The sequence below is a fragment of the Bufo gargarizans genome, chromosome 11, assembly GCF_014858855.1.
Source record: "Bufo gargarizans isolate SCDJY-AF-19 chromosome 11, ASM1485885v1, whole genome shotgun sequence".
Lineage (NCBI taxonomy): Eukaryota > Metazoa > Chordata > Amphibia > Anura > Bufonidae > Bufo > Bufo gargarizans.
The window spans coordinates 59,923,632-59,936,356 of NC_058090.1; the positions used below are offsets into that span (position 1 = coordinate 59,923,632).

General features: G+C 45.0%; 1 long non-coding RNA gene across 1 annotated transcript in view; it reads right to left on the reverse strand.

The window, feature by feature from the left end:
• LOC122921238 overlaps positions 1 to 9,056 on the reverse strand; it is a 50,583-nt gene extending 41,527 nt beyond the window's left edge. The window contains exon 1 of the long non-coding RNA XR_006387013.1: positions 9,017 to 9,056. This is a non-coding gene — a long non-coding RNA (uncharacterized LOC122921238). The remainder of the gene's footprint in view (positions 1 to 9,016) is intronic.
• Positions 9,057 to 12,725: the final 3,669 nt, after the last annotated feature.

A 12,725-nucleotide genomic window follows, 5' to 3' on the forward strand; every position in this document is an offset into this window, starting at 1 on the left:
TTTTGTTGATCAAATGATAATAATGGCTTTTCTGGTTTTAAGGGGGTTTTCCAGACTCTCTGCTGCTTGAAAGAAGCAAAGCTGCAAAACCTAGCATAACCACTACATACGGTGACGTATGACCTAGCATAACCACTACATACGGTGACGTATGACGTTGTGGAGTACAGACCGACATAAACACTGAAGTGGCAGCAGCACTCACACATGCACTTTATAAGATCACAGCACTCATTGCATGAGGTGCTTGCAATTGGGTACCAAGTAAAGATGGGTAAATTGTTTTTAAACTATTTAATTTCTCCTAGAATGCTGAAAAATGTGGCTCACTAAGGGTGCATTCACATCACCGTTTAGCTTTCCGTTCTTCGGATCCGTCAGAAGAAGAAAGAGAGAAAAAAAAACAGAAACCTGTAAAAAACTAATCCTGTTGCAAGAGTTGTCATCCGTTTGATCCATTTCCTTGTAAGATCCGTTTTTTAGACGGTGTTTCATAAGTTTAAACAACAGGGAAAAAAGTCCAGCATCCTGTAAAAAAACAAACGGATCCTATGCAATCTCATGCATAACTGACGCAACAGGATTCATTTTTTTACAGGATATTTTTTTTTTTTCCCTCTCTTCTTCTGACCGTTCGCACCTACCCATAAGACGCACCTAGGTTTTGGGGGAAAATTAAGAAAATAATATTTTTCACCTCAGATCAGACCCCCAATGTTAATTAGACCCCCAATCAGACCTCAGCTCGGACCCCCAATGTTAATAAGACCCTCATATCATACCTCAGATCAGACCCCCAATGTTAATAAGATCCCATTCAGACCTAAGATCAGACCCCTAATGTGAATGACCCCCATTCAGACCTCAATTCAGACCTCTATGCTTAGTGCAGACAAAAAAATCAACTTACCTGCTCTGGATGCCACCTCCGCTCCTAGCGTCTTCCTGCCACTGTGACCTGGTGTTGCTCAACGTGAGGTCACAGAGTGCCTACATCCTCACTTTGTGCACAGGTCACAGCACAACATGAGGAGCCTGCGGGAGAAGACCAGGGAGCGGTGAGTACAGAGCCCACGGAGCGCTGGATTCACCATTTCCTTGTCCTCCTGTACTAATAAGCACTTACATAATGGAAGCACTCATTATTATTCGCACTGACATATTCCCCTCACCTTGGGGGTGTGGGTGGGGGCTGCATCTTATAGGGCGAAAAATACAATAAGTATGAATTTTCTGTTTAAAGAGGCAGGCTATGGGCATTAGAAACCCCCTTTAAAGCATGTATTTTGAAGCATCACAGTCAGTGGAAGTTTTTGCTGCAAATTGAGATTTATTATTTTTTAAAGCAGTTTTAATGTTTCTTCCATAAATAATAAGTGTACCAAATCTGACCAGATGCACATATTTTTGCAGTGCATTATTTCTTAAGTATTGCAAATGTAATCACAAAAGTTTGTTGTGCATCGTTCATTGTTACATTATAGTGGATTCTGAAATTGTGCATTTTCTTTAAAAACATTTTTTTTGAAAATGTAATAAAAAAAATGCACTCTATCACAGACTATTGTACCCGACCTGACCTGTTTTAGTGCATCACGCAGTGCTACATTGCAGTGGTCTCTGTCCAATTCCACATTTTCTTTTATAAATTTTTGAAGATGTAATTACATAATTCCATCAATCACAGACTAATGGGCCTGACCTGAGGTGTTGCTGTGCGACACCCACTGTCTTATCATAGTGGACTCTTTTTAACAATACAGTGTGACTTCTCCTTGTTTGAGTAGTCTTCAAAATAAAGTGCCAGTGGATGGTGTAATTGAAAACAAAAGACACGTGCCACGTCATCTGCAAGTGAGACTGTTGGTGGCTGAAGCACCAGCAGCTCATACAGTTTTCTTGACACAGTAACAGTTTTTTTCAATTGCCACACCACCTTATGCGCATCAGTGACTGAATATGAAATGTCTGAACAACCAGGTTCGCTCATACCTGGAGTGTGCCCTGATATCATGGACTTCTGGTTAAGAAGATTGGAAGGTAATGTGCTTCCCTGCTCCGGGCCACAAAGCACTGAGGGAAGGGGGGCCCAAGCTGAACTCTTGCACCAGGACCAATGATCCTTTAGCTACGCCCCTGTCAGCCACGTATCTCTTGCCTTGCCCATTAGGTTCCATACTGTCCAACTTCTGCTCCTAAAATATGCATAACTTTTTAACCACTTGTTCAGAACAAGCCATTGCTCTTTCTGATACTACTGCATGTGTAAAAACACGGGTAGGCATCTGCCCCCATAATTTTTGGACTGCTTGTTTAGAACAAGCCATTGCTTTTTCAGAGTCTACTATGTGTGTATAAACACAGGAGTGCACCTGCCCTCATTAAGGGATAATTTTTTAACAGCTTTTTCAGAACAAGCCATTGCTTCATGTAATACCACTGTGTGTATAAACACCAGCAATCACATGCCCCCAATAAGGGTTTATTTTTGAAACATTTTTTAATTTTAAAGAGCATAACAAATCCAACACTAGTCAGTGTGTTTCTAAACAGGCTGTTGAGCATGTTTTCACTCATAGTCTTGGATATCACTGTCACTTTGACATAACTAATGCTGACTTTATGTTAAAGAGGACCTTTCAAGGGTCCAGACTTTATAAACTAAGCATCAGGGTATGTAGGGCATACAGCGGAGATCTAATAGCGCTTACTCTTTTTTCTGGGCGCCGCTCTATTCGCCCGCTGTGGCCCCCGTTAAAGGGCTTCTGTCACCCCCAAAACATTTTTTTTTTTTTGGGCTTGTTAAAATCCTTATTTAACGACTATTCCCTATATAGGGCTCTTACCTTTGTCTGTGGCTTTGTTTCCTTAAAAATCGATCTTTTAAAATATGCAAATCACTTCACTACCAGCAAGTAGGGCGTCTACTTGCTGGTAGGCGCCGCAAAAAACCGCCCCTTCCTCCTGTTGATTGACAGGGCCAGCAAACGCTCTCCTCCTCCGGCTGGCCCTGTCAGCATTTCAAATCCCGCGCCTGTCTTCATTCGGCGCAGGCGCTCTGAGAGAAGGAGGCTCGCCAATGACGTCAGCGAAAGAGAAGCCGGAGGAGGAGAGCGTTCGCTGTGCGTTTTTTTGCGGCGGCTACCAGCAAGTAGACGCCCTACTTGCTGGTATTGAAGTTATTTGCATATTTTAAAAGATCAATTTTTAAGGAAACAAAGCCACAGACAAAGGTAAGAGCCCTATATAGGGAATAGTCGTTAAATAAGGATTTTAACAAGCCCCCCCCAAAAAATTGTGTTTTGGGGGTGACAGAAGCCCTTTAAATACTACCACCATGTATGCTAATTTTTGCATCGGAACAGGGAGGAGGAGACTGCTGTTTCTCAGTGGGCGTCGCCTTCTCCCTGGCTGTGAGCTGTCCAATCGCGGTGGAGAGCGTCACAGTCAGGGAGAAGGTGAGTTTTTTTTCCTCCCTGGCTGTGACGCAGAATGTCATTCACAACTTTTCATGGCAATCTGAGCACTTTCAATTTGGGTCAAGTTTAGTTGTACCCAAATCAAATTTGCTGACACAGTATTCATCAGAATTGGTCCTGAAATGAATTTCGTTTATCTCTAGTACCAACCTAACAGATACAGTAAGGATATCCAGCACTCATGATGTTCTTTTTAACAGAAGAGGTTGGACACATTACTAAGAGACTCCAGAATGTCATTCACAACTTCTCGGGGGCAATCTGAGAACTTTTGATTCGGGTGGCATTTATTCGTACCCAAATCAAACCTGCTGGCTTACACCATTTATTACAATGGGTCCAGAAATGAATTTCACTCTTCTTTAGTACCAACCCAACTGATACAGTAAGGAAATCCAGCACTCACAATGTTATTTTGAATATAATTTGTTCTAAAACATAGGATAATTTGGTGAACACCTTTATGTTTAAGATTTCTGGTCCTATACATTCTGCTAAGCACACAATCCTTATGTTCACCAGGCTGTCTGAAGCTGCACATTGGCTTTGAGCTGAGGTGGTAGGTACAGAGACAAGACCAATGTCATTCACATTGCTGCCATCTCTGGGTCATGTTCCTGACTCAGCATCCGCTGCCACAGAAGAAAGCATATTAACAAATATCTCTTGCTGGCTCAAGTTAGGAAATTTTGAGCCAAGATTTAACTCCTTCCTACTTCCAGACTGATATATCCTGTAGATTTCCAAGAAAAGCATTGCTTTAATTCTAATATCTTAATGTGTAGGGGAAATTATTATATGGAGACAGTGTGGGGGAAATTACTATATGGGGTAGTGTAGGGGAAATTATTATATGGACACAGTGTGGGGGAAATTACTATATGGGGCAGTGTGGGGGAAATTACTATATAGGGCAGTGTGGGGAAAATTACTATATGGGGTAGTGTGGGGGACATTTCTATATAGGGTAGTGTGGGGGAAATTACTATATAGGGCAGTGTGGGGGAAATTACTATATAGGGCAGTGTGGGGGACATTTCTATATAGGGTAGTGTGGGGGAAATTACTATATAGGGCAGTGTGGGGGACATTTCTATATAGGGTAGTGTGGGGGAAATTACTATATAGGGCAGTGTGGGGGACATTTCTATATAGGGCAGTGTGGGGGAAATTTCTATATGGGGCAGTGTGGGGGAAATTACTATATGGGACAGTGTGGGGGAAATTACTATATGGGGCAGTGTGGGGGAACTTACTATATGGGGCAGTGTGGGGGAAATTACTATATGGGGCAGTGTGGGGGAAATTACTATATGGGGCAGTGTGGGGGAAATTACTATATGGGGCAGTGTGGGGGAAATTACTATATGGGGCAGTGTGGGGGAAATTACTATATGGGGCAGTGTGGGGGAAATTACTATATGGGGGCAGTGTGGGGGAAATTACTATATGGGGCAGTGTTGGGGAAATTTCTATATGGGACAGTGTGGGGGAAATTACTATATGGGGCAGTGTGGGGAAAACTACTATATGGGGCAGTGTGGGGAAAACTACTATATGGGGCAGTGTAAGGGAAATTTCTATATGGGATAGTGTGGGGGAAATTACTGTATGGGGCAGTGTGGGGGAAATTACTATATGGGGCAGTGTGGGGGAAATTACTATATGGGAAAGTGTGGGGGAAATTACTATATGGGACAGTGTGGGGGAAGTTACTATATGGGGGCAGTGTGGGGGGAAAATTACTATATGGGACAGTGTGGGGGAAATTACTATATGGGGCAGTGTGGGGGAAATTACTATATGGGGCAGTGTGGGGGAAATTACTATAAGGGGCAGTGTGGGGGAAATTACTATATGGGACAGTGTGGGGGAAATTACTATATGGGACAGTGTGGGGGAAATTACTATATGGGCAGTGTGGGGAAAACTACTATATGGGGCAGTGTGAGGAAAATTACTATATGGGGTAGTGTAGGGGAAATTTATATATGGGATAGTGTGGGGGAAATTACTATATGGGGCAGTGTGGGGGAAATTACTATATGGGGGCAGTGTGGGGAAATTACTATATGGGGGCAGTGTGGGGGAAATTTCTATATGGGACAGTGTGGGGGAAATTACTATATGGGACAGTGTGGGGAAAAATTACTATAAGGGGCAGTGTGGGGGAAATTACTATATGGGACAGTGTGGGGGAAATTACTATATGGGACAGTGTGGGGGAAATTACTATATGGGGCAGTGTGGGGAAAATTACTATATGGGGTAGTGTAGGGGAAATTTCTATATGGGATAGTGTGGGGGAAATTACTGTATGGGGCAGTGTGGGGGAAATTACTATATGGGACAGTGTGGGGGAAATTACTATATGGGGCAGTGTGGGGGAAATTACTATATGGGGCAGTGTGGGGAAAACTACTATATGGGGCAGTGTGGGGAAAATTACTATATGGGGTAGTGTAGGGGAAATTTCTATATGGGATAGTGTGGGGGAAATTACTGTATGGGGCAGTGTGGGGGAAATTACTATATGGGACAGTGTGGGGGAAATTACTATATGGGGCAGTGTGGGGGAAATTACTATATGGGGCAGTGTGGGGAAAACTACTATATGGGGCAGTGTGGGGAAAATTACTATATGGGGTAGTGTAGGGGAAATTTCTATATGGGATAGTGTGGGGGAAATTACTGTATGGGGCAGTGTGGGGGAAATTACTATATGGGACAGTGTGGGGGAAATTACTGTATGGGGCAGTGTGGGGGAATTTACTATATAGGGCAGTGTGGGGAAAATTACTATATAGGGCAGTGTGGGGGAAATTACTATACGGGGGCAGTGTGGGGGAAATTACTATATGGGGGCAGTGTGGGGGAAATTACTATATGGGACAGTGTGGGGGAAATTACTATATGGGGGCAGTGTGGGGGAAATTACTATATGGGGCAGTGTGGGGGAAATTACTGTATGGGGCAGTGTGGGGGAAATTACTATATGGGACAGTGTGGGGGAAATTACTATATGGGGCAGTGTGGGGGAAATTACTATATGGGATAGTGTGGGGGAAATTACTATATGGGACAGTGTGGGGGAAATTACTATATGGGGCAGTGTGGTGGAAATTACTATATGGGGCAGTTTGGGGGAAATTACTATATGGGGGCAGTGTTGTGGAAATTACTATATGGGGGCAGTGTGGGGGAAATTACTATATGGGGGCAGTGTGGGGGAACTTACTGTATTTTGCTAAAAAAGCGATCTTTGTATTATGCAAATGAACCCTGAAGGTGCCCAGAGGGGCGCTATTCTTCACCCTCTGAGCCCCCCTGCAGTGCCTAGACCGCCTTTATATAAAGCCCAAGCACGCCTCCTCGTTATGCAGTATCGTCCCACACCCTAGTTTAATGGCGCCGCCCCCTCTGCCATGTCAGCTAATTCATTCAAGCCACGCACCTGGAATCTTCAATTCGTGTAGCTAAAATCTCGCGCAGGCGCAGTACCGCCTACTGCCTGCGACTGTGTGATCCAGGCAATAGTTGCTATATATTCAAAATGATAATACAAATAATTTTGAAAAGGATCAATATTGTGACATATTGTGATTTGTGGCATTACAGCTATAGTCTCTCAAGATTGGCTAAAGGTGAATGCAAGGCATTATGGGCAATCCCACTGGGTCGGGAAACTGCGCAGGATCATGTAATTCTGCTTCCTCATCTTCTCTATCATCTGATCTGTAAAATGGCAGCTGTCATCTTCAGCAATTTGTGTGGGACGAACCTAGAAGGTTTCGGATTTGCTGGAAACAGACAGAATTAAATATCCTAAATAATCATATGAAGAAGTAAAGATCTTTTACAAGGAAAGTGTGACATCTAGTGGCCATACAAAGTAACGCCTCAAACAGTTGAAATATCTGATTTTCGACTCTGTCTACTGTAAAGAAGTTAGTACAGTACACGAACCACTTTTTGACCATTATAGTCTTGTGTAGATTTATGACTATTATAGTTTGGATACACTTCTATTGGTATAGAAATGTTTTTCTACTGTATACCAATTTTTTTTTCTGTCTTTGGCCTCATGCACACGACCGTAGTTGTGTTCTGTGTCCATTGTTCCATTTTCCATGATTTTCTGCGGACCCATTGACTTTCAATGGGTCCGTGGAAAACTCGGCTAATGCACCGTTTGTCATCCGCGTCCGTGATCCGTGTTTCCAGTCCGTGAAAAAAATAAGACCTGTCCTATTTTTTTCACGGACAACGGTTCGTGGACCTATTCAAGTCAATGGGTCCGTGAAAAAACACGGAGGCATACAAGATTGTCGTCCGCACGTCCGCGTCCGTTTTTATCCTATCATTTGCATGGCAAACTTGACTTACATTTTTTTTTCCTTTCCTTCATGTCTGGTGATCCTTCAAATATAAAGGAAGACACACGGAAACAAAAACGGAAATGGATCACGGAACAACGGAACCCCGTTTTGCGGACCAAGAAAAACAACTGTCGTGTGCAGTGGAGTACACACAATCCATGGGGCCCCGGTGCGAAACTGATCCATGGGGCCCCCTCCCCGTCGACGCCCCCCCCTACCCGCCGCCGCACGCGTGTGTGTGTATATATATATATATATATATATATATATATATATATATATATATATACTGTATATTGCTATATACAAGAGGATGATATACAGTATAACATCTTCTTGTATATAGTGATATAGTGGAGTATGCTGATGATATAACCTGAGTATCTCCTGTATATAATTATATATGTACAGCTGGTATAAGTTATACATCTTGTATATAGTGATATGGACCACGATGATGATATAACCTAGGTATCTCCTGTATATAATTATATATGTACAGCTGGTATAAGTTATACATCTTGTATATAGTGATACGGAGCATGCTGGTATAACCTGGTATCTCCTTATATAATTATATATGTACAGCTGGTAGAAGTTATACATCTTCTTGTATATAGTTTATAGACCATGCCGGTATAACCTGGGCATCTCCTGTATATAATTATATATGTACAGCTGGCAGGGCCGGACTGGGACAAAAAATAGGCCCGGGCATTTTTGACTGAGCAGCCCAATCACATGACCCAAAACAGGCCCCACCCCCTTGCAGTCTAGGGGCGGGGCCAAAACCGGAAGCACAATTGAGAAGCAGGGCCAGCCACCAGTAAGATAGGAAGGCTTCAGCCAACACACAAGGTTCTTTGGGGGTCCCCAGGTGACATTAGGGGTCTTAGTACGATCCGGCCACCTAATCCGCCAGAAAATGCAAGGAATCGACTGGACACAAAGCACAGCATGCAGCGGTTTATGTCCCGCTGATTCTCTGCATTTTTCCCAGATTGCGGCCTGATTTCTGCCGTACCCCATTATAGTTAATGGGGCTGGCGGGCATTCCGTCAGCATCCAGCAGTGCCGGATCCAGTGAATTCTCAGCTGGAACAGACTGCCAGGATCACTAACGCAGATGTGTCAGTAGCCTCATACAGCGCCCCATACCTCTTATATCCAGTGCCGTCTCCTCTGATGTAGAGGTTCTCTTTCTTCATCTTCTCCATTCAGACCAGACCTCCATGATCATTTCTTTCAGCCATCTCACGTCTCTGCAGAGTTTGACAGACATCTTAGTTTCCTACTTTTCCATCATCCTCCAATTAACATCCCATCATGCACCCCCAATACTGAGAAGCTGTGCTCCCCAAAACTATACTGCAAAAAGAACTGTGCTAAGCTGATGCTGTGCCAGGGTGCCCCCAAAGTAATGGTGCTCCCAAAGTCAGTAATGTGTCCCACAAGTAATAATGCTCCCATAGTCCCCCAGTTGTAATAAAGCCCACCATAATGCCCCGATAGTAATAATTCTCTTTATAATATGTGACAGTAGACCCCCCCCCCCCCATAATGTGCACAAGTACAAAAAATGCTCAGTCGTGTGGCAGTAAAAAAAGAAACACCTCCTCTTAGTGCCCCCAGTAGAGCCAATGTCCCCAGAGTGCCCTCATGTGTTCTAATGACCTGCACTGTGCCACTACAAAAAACACTTAGTGCCCAGTTGAGCTTAGGTGCCCACAGTGACCTTATAATTTGTGCCTGTATAAAATACTCCTATATAGTCCCCCCAGAAGATGCCCCCATAGTGCTCCTTCCCCGTCTCCATAGTGCCCTCCATAATGTGGCACTATAAAATGCCCCACATAGATACCCCCATAATGCTCCTTTCCTCCCTTCCCCATAGTGGCATCAAAATGGGTGCCAGTATTAAATGCCTCTATATAATGCCCTCATAGTGCTCTTGTCCCCCACTTCTCCATAGTGCCCACCTATAATGCGTGCCAGTATATAGTGCCCCCAGTAGATGCCCCCATAGTGCAGTCATACACACACTCTCCACATACATGGACGCAGTCATACACGCACTCTCCACATACATGGACGCAGTCATACACGCACTCTCCACATACATGGACGCAGTCATACACGCACTCTCCACATACATGGACGCAGTCATACACGCACTCTCCACATACATGGACGCAGTCATACACGCACTCTACACATACATGGACGCACACATGCACACACTCTCCACATACATGGACGCAGTCATACACGCACTCTCCACATACATGGACGCAGTCATACACGCACTCTCCACATACATGGACGCAGTCATACACGCACTCTCCACATACATGGACGCAGTCATACACGCACTCTACACATACATGGACGCACACATGCACACACTCTCCACATACATGGACGCACACATGCACACACTCTCCACATACATGGACGCAGTCATACACGCACTCTCCACATACATGGACGCAGTCATACACGCACTCTCCACATACATGGACGCAGTCATACACGCACTCTCCACATACATGGACGCAGTCATACACGCACTCTCCACATACATGGACGCAGTCATACACGCACTCTCCACATACATGGACGCAGTCATACACGCACTCTCCACATACATGTACGCAGTCATACACGCACTCTCCACATACATGGACGCAGTCATACACGTACTCTCCACATACATGGACGCAGTCATACACGTACTCTCCACATACATGGACGCAGTCATACACGCACTCTCCACATACATGGACGCAGTCATACACGCACTCTCCACATACATGAACGCAGTCATACACACACTCTCCACATACATGGACGCAGTCATACACGCACTCTCCACATACATGGACGCAGTCATACACGCACTCTCCACATACATGGACGCAGTCATACACGCACTCTCCACATACATGGACGCAGTCATACACGCACTCTCCACATACATGGACGCAGTCATGCACGCACTCTCCACATACATGGACGCAGTCATACACGCACTCTCCACATACATGGACGCAGTCATACACGCACTCTCCACATACATGAACGCAGTCATACACGCACTCTCCACATACATGAACGCAGTCATACACGCACTCTCCACATACATGGACGCAGTCATACACACACTCTCCACATACATGGACGCAGTCATACACGTACTCTCCACATACATGGACGCAGTCATACACGCACTCTCCACATACATGGACGCAGTCATACACGCACTCTCCACATACATGGACGCAGTCATACACGTACTCTCCACATACATGGACGCAGTCATACACGCACTCTCCACATACATGGACGCAGTCATACACGCACTCTCCACATACATGAACGCAGTCATACACGCACTCTCCACATACATGGACGCAGTCATACACACACTCTCCACATACATGGACGCACACATACACGCACTCTCCACATCCATGGACGCAGTCATACACGCACTCTCCACATCCATGGACGCAGTCATACACGCACTCTCCACATACATGGACGCAGTCATACACGCACTCTCCACATCCATGGACGCAGTCATACACGCACTCTCCACATACATGGACGCAGTCATACACGCACTCTCCACATACATGGACGCAGTCATACACGCACTCTCCACATACATGGACACAGCCATACACGCACTCTCCACATACATGGACGCAGTCATACACGCACTCTCCACATACATGAACTCACTCATACACGCACTCTCCACATACATGGACGCACACATGCACACACTCTCCACATACATGGACGCACACATATACCATACACATATATAGACACCCAGCTTTCCTGCTGTGCCTCTCCCCCATACTCTAATGCCTCTGCACTTGTGCCATGCAGGATAGCAGGGAAGCTGGATGACATTTCATGATATAATTCACCCAGCTTTCCTACTGTACTGCATGTCACATGTGCACAGTTTGGGAAAGCTGAATATAACCCCAGTTCCCCTGCCACTCACATCACTGGTGCAGTTAACTGGTGACAATCCAACTGATGTTCAGCATGCTGCTGGGCAGGAAAGGCTCAGGCTGCAGGAATCGCTTCGCGGGTAAAAAAAGGGGCGGGGCTATGATAGCCCCGCCCACATCGGGCCGAACTGAGGAGTTGGAGAGGCAGAGCAAACCAATGTCAGGTCAGTGACAGAGTGCAAGTGCAGGAGAAGTCAGCTGCTCTGACGGCCCGGGGTGACGAACTACAGCGACTGCTCTCGGGTCCCGAAGCAGCTGCTTCCCTGATAGGTACGTGGCCGCCACTGGGAAGCGCTCATCTCCACTCCTGCCCGGCTGCTGCATGCCACATTAATAAAAAAAAACAAAAAATTGTGCTCGGCCCGGCCCACCGGGCAAATGCCCGGTCTGCCCTATGGCCAGTCCGGCCCTGACAGCTGGTATAAGTTATACATCTTCTTGTATATAGTGATATGGACCATGCTGGTATAACCTGGGCATCTCCTGTATATAATTATATATGTACAGCTGGTATAAGTTATACATCTTCTTGTATACAGTATAGTGATATGGACCATGCTGGTATAACCTGGGCATCTCCTGTATATAATTATATATGTACAGCTGGTAGAAGTTATACATCTTCTTGTATATAGTGATATGGAGCATGCTGGTATAACCTGGGCATCTCCTGTATATAATTATATATGTACAGCTGGTAGAAGTTATACATCTTCTTGTATATAGTGATATGGACCATGCTGGTATAACCTGGGCATCTCCTGTATATAATTATATATGTACAGCTGGTAGAAGTTATACATTTTCTTGTATATAGTGTTATGGACCATGCCGGT